The 10,000-nt window shown below is 46.6% G+C and overlaps 3 non-coding genes across 3 annotated transcripts in view; all 3 read right to left on the bottom strand.

Moving 5' to 3' along the window:
* Window positions 1-1,061, bottom strand: part of LOC147069905 (large subunit ribosomal RNA) — a 4,110-nt gene extending 3,049 nt beyond the window's left edge. The window contains exon 1 of the ribosomal RNA XR_015071120.1: window positions 1-1,061. This exon is cut by the window's left edge and continues 3,049 nt beyond it. This is a non-coding gene — a ribosomal RNA (large subunit ribosomal RNA).
* A 394-nt stretch (window positions 1,062-1,455) lies between these two features.
* On the bottom strand, window positions 1,456-1,617 carry LOC147069904 (5.8S ribosomal RNA). Its single transcript, XR_015071104.1, has one exon. It is a non-coding gene; the product is annotated as a 5.8S ribosomal RNA (ribosomal RNA).
* Window positions 1,618-1,769: 152 nt separating this feature from the next.
* On the bottom strand, window positions 1,770-3,713 carry LOC147069903 (small subunit ribosomal RNA). The gene has a single exon (XR_015071112.1). It is a non-coding gene; the product is annotated as a small subunit ribosomal RNA (ribosomal RNA).
* Window positions 3,714-10,000: the final 6,287 nt, after the last annotated feature.

Here is a 10,000-nt window from a genome sequence, read left to right as displayed (position 1 = left end):
CTCGGGAATGCGGCGGGACCGCGGAAACGGTCCGCGCATCTTCCCTCCGGCGCGACCGAGGCCGCGCCTTTCACTTTCATTGCGCCTCTGGGTTTAGTGTAAAAAAATCCCAATGACTCGCGCACATGCTAGACTCCTTGGTCCGTGTTTCAAGACGGGTCCTGTGAGTGCCCAAAACAAACCCACCGCCGACCGGGACGCGTCCCGTCCGAGAGCGCGCCGCTAACCACGACGGCCGACGCGCGACACCCGCGGCGCACGAGGCGCCGGGGGCCGCACGAAGGTCGCCGCTGCGGCGCGACGGACGACCGGCCGAAGCCGGGCGGACGCGAACCTCGTTCTCTACCGTCGCGTGCGGCGGCCGTGGACGCCGCGGCTCCGCCCCTCGTCGAGGGACGGGACAACCGCACGGCGCATTCGACCGCAGCGCGACGGGTCGCGGTGTTATACTGAGGGAGAAGTGCACGCACTCCGGGGGCCCGTCGGCGAACCCGCGCCCCCCCCTGCCGGCGCACCCGCGAAGGCGCGTCGGCAGAGGGTGAGCGGCGAGACGCGGACCCCGGCGGAAGAGCGATGAATCTCCCCGTTCGCTCGTTTGAGTTCCACAGGTTTACCCCTGAACGGTTTCACGTACTCTTGAACTCTCTCTTCAAAGTTCTTTTCAACTTTCCCTCACGGTACTTGTTCGCTATCGGTCTCGTGGTAGTATTTAGCCTTAGATGGAGTCTACCACCCGCTTAGGGCTGCACTCTCAAGCAACCCGACTCTGGGGAGAGAGACCGTCGCGGCCGGCTACCGTCACCACGGGCCTGGCACCCTCTACGGGTAAACGGCCCCGTTCAAGATGAACTTGGACTGGCAGCCGTGACTAATGACCGCGCGTGTATGTATAATTCTCCTCCCGAACGCTACATTTCCCGGCGGCCCGCCGGGGCCGCAGGATTCAGCGCTGGGCTCTTCCCGTTTCGCTCGCCGCTACTCGGGGAATCCTCGTTAGTTTCTTTTCCTCCGCTTACTGATATGCTTAAGTTCGGCGGGTGATCTCTCCTGATTTGAGGTCGACAAACAGTTTGCGTGCAAAATGACGCATGCGAGCGCTCAGACTCACGCGCGGCGACGCCTTTTACGGGTTGTGTGCGTGTGTGCGCAGCGGCTTTTGCAAGTCACCGCGCTCACGCCACGTTCCAGTGCGTGCGCGCGAAGCGAGCGCCCGATGCGAGCGCACTGAGGCGCTACATTCGCACAGGGCGCGCCCGACAACAGGCGTCGATAAATATTTGACCGGACGCCCGGAAGGACGGGTGGGTGGCGGAGGCGTGCGTGTGCACGCGACCTATCCCCCCCCCCCGCCGACCTGGCGACGCCGGCAACTGCTCGCGAACAGCCACACACACACACACACAAGTGTGTGTGTGTGTTATATGACCGTTCGCAGTCTGGTGTTTCTGGTGTACGCGACCCTCAAACAGGAGTGGTCCGTCGACAAACTACGTCTTGCTCGGACCGCAATGTGCGTTCGAAATGTCGATGCTCATGTGTCCTGCAGTTCACACTCTGACGCGCATTTAGCTGCGTTCTTCATCGACCCACGAGCCGAGTGATCCGCCGTTCAGGGTAATCTAGTGATTACATATTGTTGTTGTTATATTGTTTCGTTTTCGGCATATTATATATTTCATAATGCACATGCGAGATGTGCAAAATAAATTTATATAAAAAAAAAAAATTACACGTTACGCGTACACGCGCACATGTTCGTTTCGCACAGGAAATGATCCTTCCGCAGGTTCACCTACGGAAACCTTGTTACGACTTTTACTTCCTCTAAATGATCAAATTCGGTCAAACTTTCCGGCGCGTCAGAGGCCCACGAGGAGCTTCCGCGCGCCAGTCCGAAGACCTCACCAAATCATCCATCGGTAGTAGCGACGGGCGGTGTGTACAAAGGGCAGGGACGCAATCAACGCGAGCTGGTGACTCGCTTTTACTAGGAATTCCTCGTTCATGGGGGAGAATTGCAAACCCCAATCCCTATCACGAAGGGGTTTCATCGGGTTACCCGGGCCGTTAAGCCAAGGAGGACACGCTGATCCCTTCAGTGTAGCGCGCGTGCGGCCCAGGACATCTAAGGGCATCACAGACCTGCTATTGCTCAATCTCGTGCGGCTATATATACCGCCGGTCCCTCTAAGAAGATTTTCATTGTACGCCGGTAGTGAAGACCGCGACGCGCCCGCGCCTCCGACGCAGAACGCCAAAGGACACGGACGCGCGCGGACCCTCGTGATACCGGTTGTACGTCTATTTAATAGGCTAGAGTTACGTTCGTTACCGGAATTAACCTGACAAATCGCTCCACCAACTAAGAGCGGCCATGCACCACCACCCACCGAATCGAGAAAGAGCTGTTAATCCGTCAATCCTTCCAGTGTCCGGGCCTGGTGAGTTTTCCCGTGTTGAGTCGAATTAAGCCGCAGGCTCCACTCCTGGTGGTGCCCTTCCGTCAATTCCTTTAAGTTTCAGCTTTGCAACCATACTCCCCCCGGAGCCCGAAAGCTTTGGTTTCCCGGGAGCTGCCCACCGGGTTAAAATAATGAAACTTCGGCGGATCGCTGGCTGGCATCATTTATGGTTAGAACTACAGCGGTATCTAATCGCCTTCGAACCTCTAACTTTCGTTCTTGATTAATGAAAACACCTTTGGCAAATGCTTTCGCTTTAGTCCGTCTTGCGACGATCCAAGAATTTCACCTCTAACGTCGCAATACGAATGCCCCCAGTTGTCCCTATTAATCATTACCTCTGGTATCAGAAAGCCAACAAAACAGAACCGAGGTCCTATTCTATTATTCCATGCGTACAATATTCAGGCAAAACTTAGCCCGCTTTGAGCACTCTAATTTGTTCAAAGTAAACAGCCGCGACGGCCCGCCTCGGCGAACGGCCGACCTTGCGGCCGACCGACGCCGGATGGCGAAGGACGCACCGGCGAGAAGCCCCGCAGACGTGCCTGTCGTACCGCAGTCGGTAGACCGACACCGCAGGACACAATTTCAACTACGAGCTTTTTAACCGCAACAACTTTAGTATATGCTATTGGAGCTGGAATTACCGCGGCTGCTGGCACCAGACTTGCCCTCCAATGGATCCTCGTTAAAGGATTTAAAGTGTAATCATTCCGATCACGAGGCCTCGGACGAGTCCCGTATCGTTATTTTTCGTCACTACCTCCCCGTGCCGGGAGTGGGTAATTTGCGCGCCTGCTGCCTTCCGTGGATGTGGTAGCCGTTTCTCAGGCTCCCTCTCCGGAATCGAACCCTGATTCCCCGTTACCCGTGACAACCATGGTAGTCGCATAAACTACCATCGACAGTTGATAAGGCAGACATTTGAAAGATGCGTCGCCGGTGCTAGACCGTGCGATCAGCTCAAAGTTATCTAGAGTCATCTCGAAGAGCGACGGACGACGCGAGCGCCGACCGCCGATTGGTTTTTGATCTAATAAAAGCATTCCTCACGTTCCCGTTCAGAATTACGTTTGCATGTATTAGCTCTAGAATTGCCACAGTTATCCAAGTAACTGTGTACGATCTAAGGAACCAAAACTGATATATTGAGCCATTCGCGGTTTCACCTTAATTAGGCTCATACTGAGACTTGCATGGCTTAGTCTTTGAGACAAGCATATGATTACTGGCAGGATCAACCAGGGAGCTGCTCTGCGAGGCCGCGGGCGCGCGCGCACTGGGCGCGCCGACACCCGCGATCCACACGTCACACGCGAACGCGCACCGGAGTCACCCGGCGGGCGACGCTGGCTCTCTCTTTCGATTTTTAACGTGCCGACGCACGAGATACAACGGATTGTATGCATACATACGCACAGAGCACGAGATCGTGCTCCGCGTTTCTCAATTTCCCATCGTAAAACGTGCACACCGAAAACGCACGCCGTCGGCGCGGTAAACGGAGCGACGGAGGCTGAAACGCCGTCCGCCGTCACTCGACAGGATGATTCTGCTAGCGCGGAACTCCAGAGTGATGCGATCGCATAGGCCGCGGCGACGAAATATAATCGCACGCCGGGTGAGTGTCTCGTCTCGCAAATGTACCGCCGACGCGGCCGAATGGCCGCCGCAGTTTGCGAACGCCGTGAAGGAAGTCTTGTCAAAGACGACAACCCACTGCTATACGATGGATGAGGGGAGAGACCCAGACGACAACAACAACGAATACGGACACGGCAATGTTGGGTAGCGCAATAATCCGTCGCCATTATTTTATCGTACAGTTCTCTCCTGCGTACATTTTCCCTCACACATTATAGTGTAAACGCGGCGCACTACCGGCCGCGTAACCGAAATAACACTACAAAAGGCGAAGGTGACGATTCTCTTTAGGTTTAATCTTTCATTTGAAATTTCGAATTGCGAATTGCGAATATATATTTTGGTAATTTGGATAATTTTTTTTTTTTAATTTCAATTTTTTTTTTTTTTTTTTTTTTTTTCATCCATCATTATGAATGATATAAAACCATTGAAATAAATATCATTATGAGAACGTTATATTACGCTCGCCACCGAACGGTCGAGGGTGGGCTGAAATGCCGATACGACGCAAATATAGCTTGCCAGGCGGACGCGGTCTCGTACTTCGTCTCGTACGGTCTCGTCTCGGTCTCGTACTTCGTTCGCAAACCGTCAAGAGTGCCAAACAAAATGTAGCATAGCATTGATAAAGCGCCGCACTACCGACCGCGTGACCGAAATATCACTACAAAAGGCGAAATTGACGATTCTCTTTAGGTTTAATCTTTCATTTGAAATTTCAAATTGCGAATTGCGAATATATATTTTGGTAATTTGTTTGGTTAAATTTTTTTTTTTAAATTTCTAATTTTTTTTTCCATCATGATAAGATATGATGTATGAAAAAAAAAATTAGGTTATATTATGTTAGGTTAGGTTAGGTTAGGTTAGGTTAGGTTAGGTTAGTTTAGGTTAGATTAGGTTAGTTGAGGTTAGGTTAGTTTTTGTTTAGGTTAGGTTAGGTAAGGTTAGATTAGGTAAGGTTAGGTTAGGTTTAGCTTAGGTTAGGTTGTGTTAGGTAAGGTAAGGTTATGTTAGGTTATGTTAGGTTAGGTTAGGTGAGGTGAGGTTAGGTCAGGTTAGCGAAAGAACGTAGTCGACGAGAGCGCCGCTTTAAGCGAGCCATGGGCCCTCCTGGCTAGCTAAATCTGCGTCCCGCCGGCATCGTCTACTTGACATGCCGGAGGGACGCAGATTTAGCTAGCCAGGAGGGCCCATGTCTCGCTAAAAGCTGCGCTCTCGTCGACTACGTCCGTTCGCTGACCTGACCTAACCTCACCTCACCTAACCTAACCTAACATAACCTAACATAACCTTACCTAACCTAACACAACCTAACCTAAACTAAACCTAACCTAACCTTACCTAATCTAACCTTACCTAACCTTACCTAAACAAAAACTAACCTAACCTAACCTAAACAAAAACTAACCTAACCTAACTTAAACTAACCTAACCTAACCTAAACTAACCTAAACAAAAACTAACCTAACCTAAGCAAAAACTAACCTAAACAAAAACAAACCTAACCTAAACAAAAACTAACCTAACCTATCCTAAACAAAAACTAACCTAACCTAACCTAATCATACCTAACGTGACCTAACCTAACCTAAACTAACCAATTTTTTTTTTCATACATCATTTATTATTATGATGAATACCATAAAAAAATATCAATATCATATCGTTATAGGGCATAAACGTGATCAACGAGCGTGTCACTGATCATTTTAAATGCGCCCGATACGCCTCACCTGAAAGAATATTTCATTGTCTTCATTTCGACGTTCAACATAGGAATAGGTAAGTAAAGCGCGAGGGCGAGTTCTAGCGGTAAAATTTGATGTTAAAATAATTTTTCATCCAACATATATTATTATGATAGATATCATATACCGTTGACATGTCGATAACATAATATCGTCATAATACGCACGCCGCCGAACGCGGCGAGAGTCGGACGTGAAGTGCACGATGCACGACGATTAAGCTCGCCAGGCGGGCCACGTGTCGCGCTCTAAGCGGCCCTCTCGTGCGTCGTCGACGGCCGAAACGGCGATGTCTCGCTTTAAACGGCGCTCTCGTCGACGACGTTCGTTCGCAGACCTAACCTAACCTAAACTAACCTAACCTAACCCAAACACAAAAACTAACCTAACCTAACCTAACCTTACCTAACCTAACCTAAGCTAATTTAAATAAAAAAAAAAAAAATCTTTTTTTTTACATCCATCATATTATTAACATTATATATATATAACGAAGAATTAAAAAAAAAAAAAAAAAAAAAAAAAAATTAAAATAAACCTTACCTAACCTTACCTAACCTAACCTAAGCTAATTAAAATAAAAAAAAAAAAATCTTTTTTTTTACATCCATCATATTATATTATTATGAAATATCAATATTATATCGTCATAAGGCATGAACGTAATCGTAAGATAATTTCATTGTCTAGTTCTAGCGGTATAATTTGATGTTGAAATAATTTTTCATTTCTTTTCATTCATCATACATTATTATGATAGGTATAATATACCATTGACATAACGATAATATAATGTCGTTTAAATACGCACGAACCGGCGAGAGTGGGACGTGTGAAGTGCACGATGCCGGCGGGACTCAGATTTAGCTGGCCAGGCGGGCCCGTGTCACGCTTTAAGCGGCGCTCTCGTCCGTCGTCGACGGCCGAAGCAGCGACCTCGTCGTCGAAGGATGTCTCGCTTTAAACGGCGCTCTCGTCGACGACGTTCGTTCGCCAACTTAACCCAACCTAACCTTACATAAACCTAACCTGACCTAACCTAACCATATTATCGTCATAATACGCACGCCGCCGAACCGGCGAGAGTCGGACGTGAAGTGCACGATGCACGACGATTTAGCTCGCCAGGCGGGCCACGTGTCGCGCTCTCGTGCGTCGTCGATGCATGTCTCGCTTTAAGCCGCGGTCTCGTACTTCGTTCGCAAACCGTCAAGAGTGCCAAACAAAATGTAGCATAGTATTGATAAAGCGCCGTACTGTTAATAATGTAAATGAAATATGAACAATGTAATAGTGAAGTAATAACCCTCGTACGAAAAACCAAGGAATTCAATAAAAGCAGAAATAAAAAAAATTTAAATAAACCTCACCTAACCTTATCTAACCTAAACCCTATCTAATTTAAATTGAAAAAAAAAAAACATTTTTTTTTCATCCATCATACAATATTATGATAGATATCATATATCGATAACATATTATCGTCATAATACGCACGCCGCCGAACCGGCGAGAGGCGGACGTGAAGTGCACGATGCACGACGATTTAGCTCGCCAGGCGGGCCACGTGTCGCGCTCTCGTGCGTCGTCGATGCATGTCTCGCTTTAAGCCGCGGTCTCGTACTTCGTTCGCAAACCGTCAAGAGTGCCAAACAAAATGTAGCATAGTATTGATAAAGCGCCGTACTGTTAATAATGTAAATGAAATATGAACAATGTAATAGTGAAGTAATAACCCTCGTACGAAAAACCAAGGAATTCAATAAAAGCAGAAATAAAAAAAATTTAAATAAACCTCACCTAACCTTATCTAACCTAAACCCTATCTAATTTAAATTGAAAAAAAAAAAACATTTTTTTTTCATCCATCATACAATATTATGATAGATATCATATATCGATAACATATTATCGTCATAATACGCACGCCGCCGAACCGGCGAGAGGCGGACGTGAAGTGCACGATGCACGACGATTTAGCTCGCCAGGCGGGCCACGTGTCGCGCTCTCGTGCGTCGTCGATGCATGTCTCGCTTTAAGCCGCGGTCTCGTACTTCGTTCGCAAACCGTCAAGAGTGCCAAACAAAATGTAGCATAGTATTGATAAAGCGCCGTACTGTTAATAATGTAAATGAAATATGAACAATGTAATAGTGAAGTAATAACCCTCGTACGAAAAACCAAGGAATTCAATAAAAGCAGAAATAAAAAAAATTTAAATAAACCTCACCTAACCTTATCTAACCTAAACCCTATCTAATTTAAATTGAAAAAAAAAAAACATTTTTTTTTCATCCATCATACAATATTATGATAGATATCATATATCGATAACATATTATCGTCATAATACGCACGCCGCCGAACCGGCGAGAGGCGGACGTGAAGTGCACGATGCACGACGATTTAGCTCGCCAGGCGGGCCACGTGTCGCGCTCTCGTGCGTCGTCGATGCATGTCTCGCTTTAAGCCGCGGTCTCGTACTTCGTTCGCAAACCGTCAAGAGTGCCAAACAAAATGTAGCATAGTATTGATAAAGCGCCGTACTGTTAATAATGTAAATGAAATATGAACAATGTAATAGTGAAGTAATAACCCTCGTACGAAAAACCAAGGAATTCAATAAAAGCAGAAATAAAAAAAATTTAAATAAACCTCACCTAACCTTATCTAACCTAAACCCTATCTAATTTAAATTGAAAAAAAAAAAACATTTTTTTTTCATCCATCATACAATATTATGATAGATATCATATATCGATAACATATTATCGTCATAATACGCACGCCGCCGAACCGGCGAGAGGCGGACGTGAAGTGCACGATGCACGACGATTTAGCTCGCCAGGCGGGCCACGTGTCGCGCTCTCGTGCGTCGTCGATGCATGTCTCGCTTTAAGCCGCGGTCTCGTACTTCGTTCGCAAACCGTCAAGAGTGCCAAACAAAATGTAGCATAGTATTGATAAAGCGCCGTACTGTTAATAATGTAAATGAAATATGAACAATGTAATAGTGAAGTAATAACCCTCGTACGAAAAACCAAGGAATTCAATAAAAGCAGAAATAAAAAAAATTTAAATAAACCTCACCTAACCTTATCTAACCTAAACCCTATCTAATTTAAATTGAAAAAAAAAAAACATTTTTTTTTCATCCATCATACAATATTATGATAGATATCATATATCGATAACATATTATCGTCATAATACGCACGCCGCCGAACCGGCGAGAGGCGGACGTGAAGTGCACGATGCACGACGATTTAGCTCGCCAGGCGGGCCACGTGTCGCGCTCTCGTGCGTCGTCGATGCATGTCTCGCTTTAAGCCGCGGTCTCGTACTTCGTTCGCAAACCGTCAAGAGTGCCAAACAAAATGTAGCATAGTATTGATAAAGCGCCGTACTACCGACCGCGTGACCGAAATATCACTACAAAAGGCAAAATTGACGATTCTCTTTAGGTTTAATCTTTCATTTGAAATTTCGAATTGCGAATTGCGAATATATATTTTGGTAATTTGTTTGGTTAATTTTTTTTTTTTAAATTTCTAATTTTTTTTTCCATCATGATAAGATATGATGTATGAAAAAAAAAATTAGGTAATATTATGTTAGGTTAGGTTAGGTTAGGTTAGGTTAGGTTAGGTTAGGTTAGGTTAGGTTAGTTTAGGTTAGATTAGGTTAGTTTAGGTTAGGTTAGTTTTTGTTTAGGTTAGGTTAGGTAAGGTTAGATTAGGTAAGGTTAGGTTAGGTTAGGTTTAGTTTAGGTTAGGTTGTGTTAGGTAAGGTAAGGTTATGTTAGGTTATGTTAGGTTAGGTTAGGTGAGGTGAGGTTGGGTCAGGTTAGCGATCGAACGTAGTCGACGAGAGCGCCGCTTTAAGCGAGCCATGGGCCCTCCTGGCTAGCTAAATCTGCGTCCCGCCGGCATCGTCTACTTGACATGCCGGAGGGACGCAGATTTAGCTAGCCAGGAGGGCCCATGTCTCGCTAAAAGCTGCGCTCTCGTCGACTACGTCCGTTCGCTGACCTGACCTAACCTCACCTCACCTAACCTAACCTAACATAACCTAACATAACCTTACCTAACCTAACACAACCTAACCTAAACTAAACCTAACCTAACCTTACCTAAT

Source organism: Rhyacophila brunnea, unplaced genomic scaffold (genome assembly GCF_057557595.1).
Source record: "Rhyacophila brunnea isolate RB1 unplaced genomic scaffold, BYU_Rbru_1.0 scaffold_221, whole genome shotgun sequence".
In the NCBI taxonomy this organism is placed as follows: domain Eukaryota; kingdom Metazoa; phylum Arthropoda; class Insecta; order Trichoptera; family Rhyacophilidae; genus Rhyacophila; species Rhyacophila brunnea.
This window is presented reverse-complemented; position numbering and strand designations above follow the sequence as displayed.